Source organism: Scleropages formosus, chromosome 3 (genome assembly GCF_900964775.1).
Source record: "Scleropages formosus chromosome 3, fSclFor1.1, whole genome shotgun sequence".
Taxonomy (NCBI): domain Eukaryota; kingdom Metazoa; phylum Chordata; class Actinopteri; order Osteoglossiformes; family Osteoglossidae; genus Scleropages; species Scleropages formosus.
In genome coordinates, this window is record NC_041808.1 from 29,063,555 (window position 1) to 29,076,215 (window position 12,661).

Below are 12,661 nucleotides of genomic sequence, written 5' to 3' on the forward strand. Positions count from 1 at the left end.
TATGCAGTAAAGTAATTGCTGGCTAATGTGGTACATCCACTATAGCTTTGGATTCACTTGGTAGTGGGATATTCTGGGTAAGGTTTGCTGCTTGGGGGGAAGCAATAAGTGGCTGCCAGAGATCAGAGCTGAAATTCCCTGTGGCTGTGACCACATCTCCACCCTGCTTCCCCCCGCTGTGTGGAACTTATTCCTAGGTCGCAGGCAGCTCCTCCCGAAGCGTAAAATGAACATACTACAGACTGCCAGCTTTACTCAATGGGGATTCTATCCAAAAATTGTATCAGACCAGGAAAAATTAGTTTTTTGGCAATCTCAATATCAATATGCTCAGTTCATTAAAATAACAATATTTACAGAGTGGTTCTCTCCCATATCTTCTCATATTGTTTTACATTCACATTTAGCTGATGCTTTGTCCAAAGTGACTTACAGAAACATGTCATACAGATTGAATAGGAAGGAGAAACAAAGGACAACGAGGAAGGTATGGAAAGTACAGTCAGCTAAGTGATTCCTCGTTCCACACTGGGCATTTAAGGGCATATACTCATTGCAGAGTTAATATATCCTAAATGCTGACTCAAAGCTGTCCACAGAGTGTGACCTGGTGTGTGTGTGTCTGTGTGGGGGGTTACCCTGCAGTGGACCCTCACTGGACTAGTTCCCTATGCTTGAGGGATAGGCAATAGACTGCTGTGGCACTGACTAGGGCCAGTGGTTATGGACAGTCCTAGTTAAAGGGTGTATCATGGATGAGTGTTATCTTCAGGTCACACATAATTCCATGTATTTAATTGACATTTTTCTGCGAAGCGACTTACAACGATTAACCTCATTTATAGAGCTGGGTAACGTTTACTGGAGCAATTAATGGAAATTATCTTGGTGAAGGGTATTTCAGAAGAGGGTGGGAACTTAACCTTGACCCTCCAAGATGCAGGCAGCACCACACTACACTACCTGCTGCTATGCTGAAGGCTATTGAAACTCATCTGTTGACTCACATGAAGCTGGCACCAGTTTTCATCAGCCTTTAAAAAATAATCACAACTCAGAACAAATATTTCTTTATCCCCCCAACTGTTATATTATATTTTTGTTTTATTTAATTAATTTTGCATCATCTCATATTTAGGTGTTGAAACCGGTGTTTTGGTTAGAGGGCTAATTAAGTATTTTTCCAGCCAAGATGTATCAGCTTAGTTTAAAACAAGAAAGCACGTTGATGCTGAAATAATTCCCATCTGTCTGTCTTGCAAGTGTAGCATCAAAGCAGATTGTTCAACTTTATTGACTTAAGCTGATGCTCTGTTTTCTGACACAGACGTAGGGCCTTTTTTCTGATGCATTGGAGCACGTTTAAGATCCAGTAGTCGCCCTCTACTTGTTTTGCAAGAGTACTCATGATATACTCATAAATTCAGAATTCATCTTAAAGGCCATGAACTGCACAGGTTGGTCTGGGAGAAAAAAAACATCATATTACTGGAGCTCTCAATAATGCATTATGTGCTGTGGGTGTCTCACATCACCTGGGTTGTGCGAGAGCGAGTGGGTTCAATCCCTCACTCAGTTTTCATATTCGCTGCATGGTTTCTTGTGGGTGCTCTGGTTTCCTCCCACAGTCCAAAGACATGCTGTTCAGTTTCATCCACAGTGTGTGAGTGACAAAGAGAGTGTGTGTGTTCCACTGAAGTATGGATGAGTGACCCAGTGTAAGTAGTGTATCTAGCAGTGTAAGTCACCATGGTGAATAAGATGTGTGGGCTGATAACACTACATTGGAAGTCGCTTTGGAGAAAAGTGTCTGCTAAAGGAAGTAATGTAAACGTAGGTGCAATGTCTTTTTGATGTACTCTGGCAGTGTTTATAAGAAGTGCTTTTAATTCTCTGTTGTGACTATAAAGATACAGTCTCCAGATGAGCTGGAAGTCAAACTTATGAGCAACACCTCTCTGAAACAGGCAGCAGAAAGGCCTGTGACCTCACAGAAGTCTCACTGGCTTTTTGCCGTGCATTTTCGCCTCTGAAGAAACCTGTCGTGCTGAAGCCCTGTGTATTAGCACCGCCTATCATCGAGAATATCTTGAAGCGCTAGAAATGACGAAACTTGTGGTTTTCTGGGTGGGGTATTCATAGCCTTGATGCAAGACAAGTGTCATGCATCATACCAATACATAGAAGTTTTCTCTATAGCTAACGCCTAAATTTAGAGCAAAATGTAATGCGGTGGTTAAGAAGCTGGTGTTTAGATCAATAAGATTCCGGTGTAAGTTCCCTGGCGGGAATCTGAAGCTGTACTCTTGACATAGATTCTTAATGTGAACTCACTTTAGGAAGCAACCAGATCAACAAATGCAGCTGAAATGAAGTTACTGAAGAACTTGTGCTCAAATTGAATGAATGAATGACTGAATGAATGAGCCAAGTATGTTTACACATACAAGGATTTCATCTTGGTGACAGGAACTTCCACAGCACAGACAGAATGACAGTGACAAGACACAGATAATAAAAGTAGAGTGGGCTAATAAAAGATTAAAAAAAATATATATATATAGAGTATAAAGTACACAATATACAAAATAGACACTAGACATTATATGTTTCTACAGGTATGTTATATACAAATGTAAGGGAATGTAAATAAGAGGTATGGTGTGATAAATAAATATAAGTATAAATAATGTTATGTATTGTACTTGTTTATTGCCCAGTGGGGGCATTTAACTGTTCATGAGGTAGATGGCGTGAGGGAAGAAACTTTTCCTGCGCCTGGCTGTCCTGGTGCTCAGTGCTCTGTAGCGCCGGCCAGATGCCAAGGGTTCGAAGAGGAAGTGGCCTGGATGTGAGGGGTCTACAATGATTTTGCTAGCCCTTTTACTGACTCTGGACGAGTGCAGTTCTTGGAGAGCTGCGGGGGGGGGGGGGGGGGGGGGGGGTGTGCCGATGATTCTTCCAGCAGTGCAAACTATCTGCTGTAGTCTTCTGATGTCTGATTTCGTAGCTGAGCCGAACCAGACGGTTATAAAAGTGCAGAGCGATTACTGCAGAGTAGAACTGCATCAGCAGCCTCTGTGGCAGATTGAACTTCCTCAGCTGGCGAAGGAAGTACAATCTCTGCTGGGCCTTCGTCACAATGGAGTCTATGTGGAACTCCCACTTCAGGCCCTGTGAGATGGTGGTGCCCAGGAACCTGAATGACTCCACTGTTGCCACAGTGCTGTTCATGATGGTGAGTGGGGATAATGCTGGGGTCTTTCTTCTAAAGTCCACAATCATCTCCACCGTTTCAGCCAGCTCTTTACCCTCCTGTCTGTAAGCAGAATCGTCACCATCCCGGATGAGGCCAACGAGTGTGGTGTCGTCTGCGAACTTCAGGAGCTTGACAGTGAGGTCTTTTGCGGTGCAGTTGTTGATGTACAGGGAGAAGAGTAGTGGGGAGAGCACACATCCCTGGGGGGCGCCAGTACTGATTGTGCGTGTTTTGGATGAGAATTTTCCCAGCCTCACTAGCTGCTACCTGTCCGTCAAGAAGTTGGTGATCCACCGACAGATGGAGGCAGGCACAGAGAGTTGGTTAATTTGGACAGGAGGAGGTTTGGGATGATGGTGTTGAAGGCTGAGCTGAAGTCCACGAACAGGATTCTCGCATAAGTCCCTGGTTTGTCCAGATGTTTCAGGATGTAGTGCAGTCCCATGTTGACTACATCATCCACAGACCTGTTTGCTCGATGAGCAAACTGCAAGGGGTCCAGTAAGGGTCCAGTGATGTCCGTCAGGTAGGCCAACACCAGTCTTTCAAATGACTTCATGACCACAGATGTTAAGGCGACAGGTCTGTAGTCATTAAGACCTGTGATTTTGGGTTTCTTCAGAATGGGGATGATGGTGGAGCGTTTGAAGCAGGAAGGAACTTCGCACAGCTCCAGCGATCTGTTGAAGATCTGGGTGAAGATAGGGGACAGCTGGACAGCATAGGTTTTTAGACAGGCTGGTGAAACACCGTCTGGGTCTGGTGCTTTCCTTGTCTTCTGTTTCCGGAAGACCCGACGCACCTCCTCTTCACAGACCCAAAGTGTAGGAGAGGGAAGAGTGGCGTTGCTGGAGGTGTTGGTGGATGCATTGAGAGAAAGTCAGAATGGGTGTGGGGTGTGAAACAGGGTTTGTAAAACCTTCAATAAAACTCATTCAGATCGTCGGCATTTATATCACGAACAAAAATAATGGGGAACTGTAACAAAGTTGGGGAGGTCTGGTGGCCTGGTGGATTCAGCCACTGCCTGCTGTGTGACAGGTCTGGGGTTCAAAGCCTGCCTGGGGTGCCCTGTGATAGACTAGCATCCCACCCTGGGTGTGTCCCCCCCCCCCAGCTCCGTGCCCCCAGGATAGGCCCCAGCCCACCATGACTCCACCTGGGACATCCTTACATCCTTGTTGACAATGGATGCAACAAACTCAGTTAAACGTAATGCTGTTATGCAGTGATTCAAAAACTCTTGATATCTATGTGAAAATTCCAACACACAGAAACAATCTACCTAACCTGTTTCTGAATATCTCAAGCCTCCACTTTTTTTTTTTTTTTTGTAATGGGTGTGCTATATCTCCAGAGAAAACTGTTAACTTTTCCCTGTTAGTTTACACACATTAGAATGTGTTGAAACGTGAAACGCACTCCATTGTCACTACGGTAAATATGACGAGGCAGTAACTGGGCAAGAAACAGTCCTAAATTGCTAAAGGCTAACAGGAAACTGCGTCCCAAAAAAACGCGGCCCCTCAAGGATCTTTACACAGTTGAGTTTGTCCCTTGTCAGCCAATCTGAGACAGGGGTCAGTGTGTATTTCTTCTGACCTGCTGATGCAAATAGTGCGGATCCCCGTGTGCGCCATTGTTTATGGAGTCTAGATTTCCTGTTATTCCTCTGATTTGTTGCATTTGCCCTGTGACTGTGGCTCTCTGAACTGTCCCCTGCCCTGCGGGGGGCCTCTCCGCACGCAGCACTGTTCCTTCCGGGGCATGCCTGGTCTGCGAGCAGCCGTTTTCCCTCAGAGCTGGGAAAGTCAGCTGTCCCTGATGCCCCATACATCGAAGATGGACTAGGCTATAGGTCTGAGCAGAGAGGAGCACTGTGGCGAATTGCACAGCCTCACATCCCGAAATTCGCCTCTCACCACCTAATTCGAAGGTACTGAAATCATAGACGGAGATGAAACGACATGGGAGATGTTAATTTTCTGATAAGGATAAAAGTTGGAGAAAGTATAGAGGGTGAAGGATGAGTGATGTTGACCTCTAACCCTGGACTCTGGTGCCCATCAACCTGAAATCGCTGTAAATGTGATTTCAGGGGGCAGAGACACTGGAACAACTGCTCATTCAAAGGTTATTTCACGGCCCAGTGGAGTATCCTAGGTCCAGGTGAATGTGAGGTATGACCATGGGTTTACCGTACCTGAAGTTGGGGGTCTGTGTGGTACAGGGATGACATTGAGCTGAGCGTGTAGCGCGCTGGTTTAAACGTTCCCGTGAAAGTGCAACGGTTCGAAATGATCCGGCAGCTGGATTGGGTGATGGATGGCGAGGAGCTGATTCGTAGAGAAAATCCTGATGTGTCGCTGTACTTGCTTGACCTTCCGTGACCTCCAGACCCAGCGGTCGCCGCAAAACCGAGTAGACACTGTGGTCCAGAAAGTCTGTCTCCTCATCCTCCGAAGGGTTTCTGCCTCGGTTTAATAACACAAAGCGCGTGTTTGTTTGCGGCGGCGTTGAAGCCATCGCTGTTTTATGAATTGTAATTAAGTTGTAATTAACATAGCTTGGTAATGGGGAAACCACGTTAAGTACGCTCTGGATTTTAGATTTGTTTACCACAGTACAAAATTCTGTGAAGAAAAACAAAAGTTATTGCCTATTAAGTTACAGCTACATACGTCATTCGTCATTTTTTCTCCCCCTCTAATAGGAAGCCTTGATATTTTCTCTATATTCCAATCCATAGTTATGCTATAATGTAAAGCTTATCTTTGCCAAAAAATAAATATGTTGTTTCTATTCTGTTTTCTTGGCAAAAACTTTATTTGAAATCCCATTTACGCTGCTAGATATTTTACTGCAGCAAGGTCATAAGAGCAGTTTCTTTAATTTCAAAGTGTCCGGTACCGAACAGGGCCAATGAACTTCTCTGGGGGTCTCCATCCCCGTGTGATCTCTTCCTCAGCCCCGACTTAGGAACACGAGCGAAAAGTTTCCAAAGGTTCTGACATATTGTTCCAACTTACTTCCTCCACTGCATCTTGGCCTCTGTTTTCACTGGATTTCTCCCCTTTTTTTCATCCAACCGTTATACGTATCCATTCCACAAGCTGTTGATCAATACACCGTGATACTCAAACTCTTCAGAAAGTAAATTTGTACAATATAGCAGCGGGAGATTAAAATGGACATTGCGCATTTTTTTTTCCTTTCATCTGAGTGTGATTGTGGTTTCCTCTCCTCTCTTTACATTGTTTATATCTTTGTATTGTTTTGATGGCCTGTCGTGACATAAGCAGTCATCAGTCACAAGATGACACGTAGAAAAGGCACCGTAAGTGTTTGCGTGCTCTCGATACACTTTGCCTCATTTCCGCTTTGTTCCAGAATAACACTGTCTGTGTGACAACCACCTTTTACTTTCATTTCTAAAACTGTCAGAGGTAAGAAGTTGTGAAAAGCAGTAACAAAAGTTTACCTGCACCTAAACTCTGTTTAATTTTTGTTCATCTTAATTGTCACCTTGACTAGCCGTGGTTTTAGATATCCATCCACGTTTTCTTCCTAAGCCAAGTTGCAATCCTTTGTGTTTGTTTGTTCATGTAGCCCACATCCGTTTCCATAGCAACGTGATTGTCCATTTCATAATGCTCCCACAAATATGGGGTGTATTTCCTTAATAACAGCACACGGATGCAAGAATATTCCAGTCATTAAAGAGGTCCTGCAATATGGTGCAGTGTCGTTACCAACTCACATGCCGTATTGATTTCATTGCCTAAATATTACCATGTGCTTTTGTCTGTATTTTTGTGTACATGACAGTTTTAAGAATAAAATTGTGGTGAAATATAAAGCTGCAGCCTTTGTTCTCCATGAGAACAGAAGAACATTTATCCTCTGAACTGTCAGTTGTTTTCGTCTTCTGGTTTGGACCCTGGTTCGGACCAGAAGGTAATTACAGTTCCGTACCCTTGCTGCAGGTCAAACAGCAGAAGCTCAACCAGAAAGTTTCCAGCCAGGGTAAAGTCTTTTGAAAGCGCGCCGCGATGCGATCCCGATTTCGAGCTTGCGTCGTACGGCCTGTCGGATCATGGAGTTTCACCCGGGAACTGGCCAACTCTCGTCTTCAGTCTCTCGACAACTGGAGTCCTTGCTGAAAACCGCAAAAACCGAGTAGCCCAATTAGATGACTGCCTTCATCCAGGGCCATTTTGCACCCCTTCCAGCCACCCCTGGCTCCGATCCCTGAGGCCCCAACCCCCTTTTTCTCCTCTTGACTCTGTTTCCATTTTTATGCGGTTTTCAGATTGCACCGTGAAACCCGTACTTAAATATGACTGTCAATAACAAGCCAATTCCTGCTGTGGACAGAAGCCGTGTTGACAGTAGGTGCAAATGGGGGTTAGGGGGAAGCTTGAGAAGGACATGATGGAGAGAGCCAATGAAGGAAATATCAAATGAATTTGAGCTTTTTAGTACAGGAAGCCATCGTTTCCTAACAAGACTGATTCCATGCCATGAAAAATAAAAGCACAAAATGTTTTCTGTTTCTGCTACCACTCTGTGGAGTAGCCAGTAACACCATATGGTTACTGGCCTCATTTGGCCTTAGAGGTCTGGAACAGGTACAAGATGGAATCACTCTATGTGGGTGCCCTTCCCACGCAAGGGTACCCTTCTCAGACACATGTGACTAAAGTGTTTTAACTGGGGAAAAAAAAAAAAAGCTGTGCTTTGCTTTTACTGTATTCTAAACTTTTACACGAATTGTGAGACCACAAATGTCTTATTCTAATGAATCAACACTGAGATCAAGCACGGTTCATTTTGATGTTTTTTACCGCGTTAGTGATTTTGCCTAGAGATGCGATATTCAATGTAACGTGAAAACTTTTAAATGACTGAGAAACTTTTCTTTTTTTTAAATCAGTGCAACAGCCAAAAGAACACTCCCCCTTTGTGCACGGAGCCCCGCACATAGCAGGGACGCTTATCGTAACTTGTCATCAAACACTCATATCCTTACATTGTAATGACGGAAAGCTGACCTGCGTTTTGCGAGTATGAACTACGTTCGGCACTCAGGAGAAGAAGAGATGGGGTGGGGGGTTAGGAGGAAGCGACTTTCTAGAGAAGAAGCTGTGCCCACCCCTCTTAACCCCCAGCTCACGACGCGGGATGCAGCTGCGGCTCGGCGTGACGTTCAGGGGCAGTGTTAGGGTTGCGGGGTCACGGGAAGGCGGGTGGGTGTTCGGGTGGGAGCTCGGCCAGCCCTGAAGAACGTGCAGCTGAGCACCAGCCTGCCCCCCCTTCCCAGGATATACTATATGTCAAACATTTTTATTACATTTTCCAAAAAGCGCCCTTTTCCAGTCAGCACTTTTAAAGAATGTTTATATGTGTTTATATTGGGAAATATATTTACAGCGGTTTTATTTTGCACTTGAAAAGTAAAGAAAACAAACATGATCCGTATCTGCGTTGCAAACATCTGGGCCACGATCCGTGTGTATCCATCCACTGTTGGGAATATCCTTGGATTTTCTAGTTTGTTCACAAGTTAACTTTCCTTTTCCCTCGAAATGTCTTCGGAGCGTATCGAATAACACCGGCCCGAGTTAACGGGAAGCGATACGTGAGCCTTTCCAGACAACGCCGACCACGAGTATCGCGATCTTCTCGAGCCAAAGAACACAGAGAAACACTGCCACCAGCAGATTGATCCGAAAATGATGCAGCTCATGTTTGTTTTCCTTCTGGCAGGGTTGCGCGAACTGCAACAACAGTGTTGTGTTGTAAACAATATCCTTATAAAGTCTGCAAAGCTAAGATGTTATCCTGAAACGTCTTTCCTTGGAATCGTGCCTGGCTCGAAAATGTCGATGCGAAGGACTGCACAGCACAGCACCCAGCAGTTCCTATAAGTCTCAAAACACATCTCTCAGAACATCCAAAACCAGCAAGCAAACATTTCGATGTGAAATAATGGAAATGTTGACATAAACGTACGCAGCCCGTTCTTTGCGCGCTAACGAAAACAAATACTGAACATGTTTCGTTGTGGTCACACAAGTGCAGCAGGGGGAGGTTTTGGAGAAATCTGTGTTATCGCTTGCTGGACACAATGTTGTTGTTGTTTAGCCCAATGACCTTTCATGTTCCTTGGCTCACACACCTCATCTACTACTTGGCTTAAATTTTCCTGCGTAAATTTTCCCTGCATCGCTCTCAGTGGAACGGTTGCTGCCGAGCATTTTGCTCCTCACCAGGGTGAGGGAGAGCGGGAAGGGTGATTCCCTTAGAAGTCGAACGGATGTTGGCGCAGGTCGAGAAACGTTACGGGTGATGTCCGGCAGCTGCAGTTTGAGTGCCACAGCCGCAGAAAAAATGACACTTTCTTTAAGGAAATTGACACACGTTGACCGAAGTGCCAATGATCGGGAGGCGTTCCCCCCGTGATTCTTCACTACGTCACACTCGGTGGCATAACTCAGTTGTGTCGCATCCACTCCTTCATTTTCTTACTCCTGGAACCACGTAGCTGTGCAAATACTTGCAACTTCACATTCACCTCCGCTTCATTAACGCATTCCCTGAGTCTGATGGATGACCAAAGAGGCAGTTAATTTGTGTTTGCATTTTATCGTGGGCGGCCCGTTCCACATCCTGCGAGCTGACACGCACTCACAGATAACATGATGTTCATTTACACAAGGGAGGAAAAAGTAACTGAGAGATGGGCAGCATGGTGCCACAGCAAGTAGCACTGCTGTCTCACAGCGTCTAGGTGGTGCGAGAGGACATGAGTTCGATCCCTGCTCAGTCTGTGTGGAGTTTGCATGTTCTCCCCCTGTCTGCGTGGGTTTCCTCCTGGTGCTCTGGTTTCCTCCCACACTCCAAAGTGATGCTGTTCAGGTTTCCCCCATTGTGTGTGTGACACAGAGAGAGTGTGTTCCACTGATGTATGGATGAGTGACCCAGCGTAAGTAGTGTATCTAGCAGTGTAAGTCACCATGGTGAATAAGGTGTGTGGGCTGATAATGCTACATAGAATTCACTGGAAGTCGCTTTGGTTAAAAGCGTCCGGTAAATAAATAAATGTAAAAAAAAAATAAGGAAACAAAGTGACTTGACTGCTTGGATGTCTTTCAAGCTGGATGTTCAAGGTTGGGACTGTCTGCTCACCCTTCTTGTCATTCTTCTGTGGTCAAGCGATACAGCAAGTCGGCTGTGTTTAAGGGTATGGACACCCCAAACAGCTGCTTGATTGCTCATTGGAAGAACATAATGTTTAACATTTGTTTGCCCTTTTACTGGGACACCTATTAGGAAAAAAAGGCTGTCTGTGTGTGTTCTAAGTTCTTTGCTTGGACAGGGCTTCTTGTAGATGCTTAGATTTAATTTGTTTATTTGATTTTTTTTTTTTGTTGGTTTTGTCACCTGTCTACATTCAGGCCTGTTCTCCACCCCTGGGTGAATTACAGGGGACAACTAAAGGGGAAGCAATATCACCACCCATGCAAACACAACAAAACCAAACAAAACAGAAGATCAAGCAATGCGGGACATGAAACGACTATTTTGCATCTAAAAAAGCCTGGCGTGTCTTTACCTGTCAGCTGTTCTGTCATCACCCTAGTAGAGAGACCTGGTAGCCCGAAAGAAACCGATTCTACATGCCAGGTGTCTCCCTCGGGCAAAAAGTTATGAGAGAGATTGGATGCAGGGCTGTACATTGGTGTCATGTGGAGTAAACTTCTCAGATGTGTAGCCATGGATTCAAATCAGCAAGTGGAACGAAAAGGAATATGTTCACAGGGAGACCTTCGGCTGCTGTAAAATCTGCACAGACAAACAATAAGCGTCAGCCCGCTTTAGCTGAAGAACAGCAAGGACCATGATGTTCAGTTTGAAGGGAGATCCAACACTGACACATGGTGAGCTCACAAACAGGATTCCGCTGGGCACCTTGGTGTCAAGACCTGCAAGTGTGACATTGTGTAACAGCCTAAAGTCATTTGCATTAAATAAATACTAATTAATTCTAATTCTTTGCGTGACTTCATGCTGCGGGAAGTAAACGGGTAGGTGGCCCAGTGTGTCACTATCTCAGTGGGAACTCACCTGTGTCTCTATCATCTCTCTTTCTAGCTAATATGAGTATCTTTATCGTGATCCTTCAGGGTAATGATATAAGATTTTCATCACCATTCTAGCTTAACCCTCTGATTATTGGTACAGCGTCCTATAGGAGGCTCGAGGAGACTCGTTCAGTCCTCCTTCTAGAGTATTCTATCTTATCGGTGATCTAAAAACTAGGGAACTGCTCAGGATGAAAGCAGCTGTCATGTTTGAACCGCCTGTGTCGTGTTTCGTAGCGGTCCCTCACGAAAATAGCTTGATGCAGGAATTTGGTACGAGTGTGTCGCTCTCACATGAATACTACTGCTGGAGCTGTGAAGCTTTTGGAAAAGTCGCCATCAGAGTCAAAGGTCCGATGGATTTTCAGGCCTTGTTTTGGAGTCGTGGAACGAAGGCGACGCGATCCATCGGTGTCGCTGTGAAGATAATAGTCACGAAACCAAAGGGAAACAGCAGGGACATCATGCCTACCGTGACTCGGTTTTCTCCAGAAGCCTGGGCTGCCGTGCCTTAAGGAGGAAGACGAGCCACAGGAACAACATGTCCTCAGAGGCAGAGAGACACAAATTTATAAATCAATCTTGCGATGTCAAATCATGGGGAAAATTCTGAACCTAATCAAGAAAAAGTGCTCTTGCATTAAATCTACTTTACACTGAACTGTTGATAAGGTTTGAATATTTATGGTTGGGGGGTGCGGTGGCGCAGCGGGCTTGGCTCCCGCTCCCTGGCGAGTCTGGGGTTCGAGTCCTGCTTGGGGTGCCTTGTGATGGACTGGCGTCCCGTCCGGGGTGTGTCCCCTCCCTCTCCAGCCTTGCGACCTGTGTTGCCGGGTTAGGCTCCAGTTTAACGTGACCCCGCTTGGGACGAGTGGTTTCAGACAGCGTGTGTGTATATTTACTGTTGTATCTTGGGTGTTGAAGCACTGGTCGTAATTTATCATCTGTTCAGTTTCTATTATTCAGTTTACTGCTCCACGGTGAGCTGTTCTGTCAGATGCTACTTACGTGCTTCCGTATTTATAGAGTCTACATTTCTACATCTGGAAGGTTTCAGAAGTTGTGTATTTTTTTCCATCCTACTCCCTCCACCACTCTCTTGTTTCTCCCATGTTAAGCATTCCTCAGATACATGAGCTGTGGCAGGTCCAACCCATGTTACCAGCAAGGTTCTCCTGTCCAGTCAGACCCCGTCCCAGCTGGACTCGTGTTCTCCTCATAAATCAACCCCGTGTTTAATCTTTTCCTGGCTGCT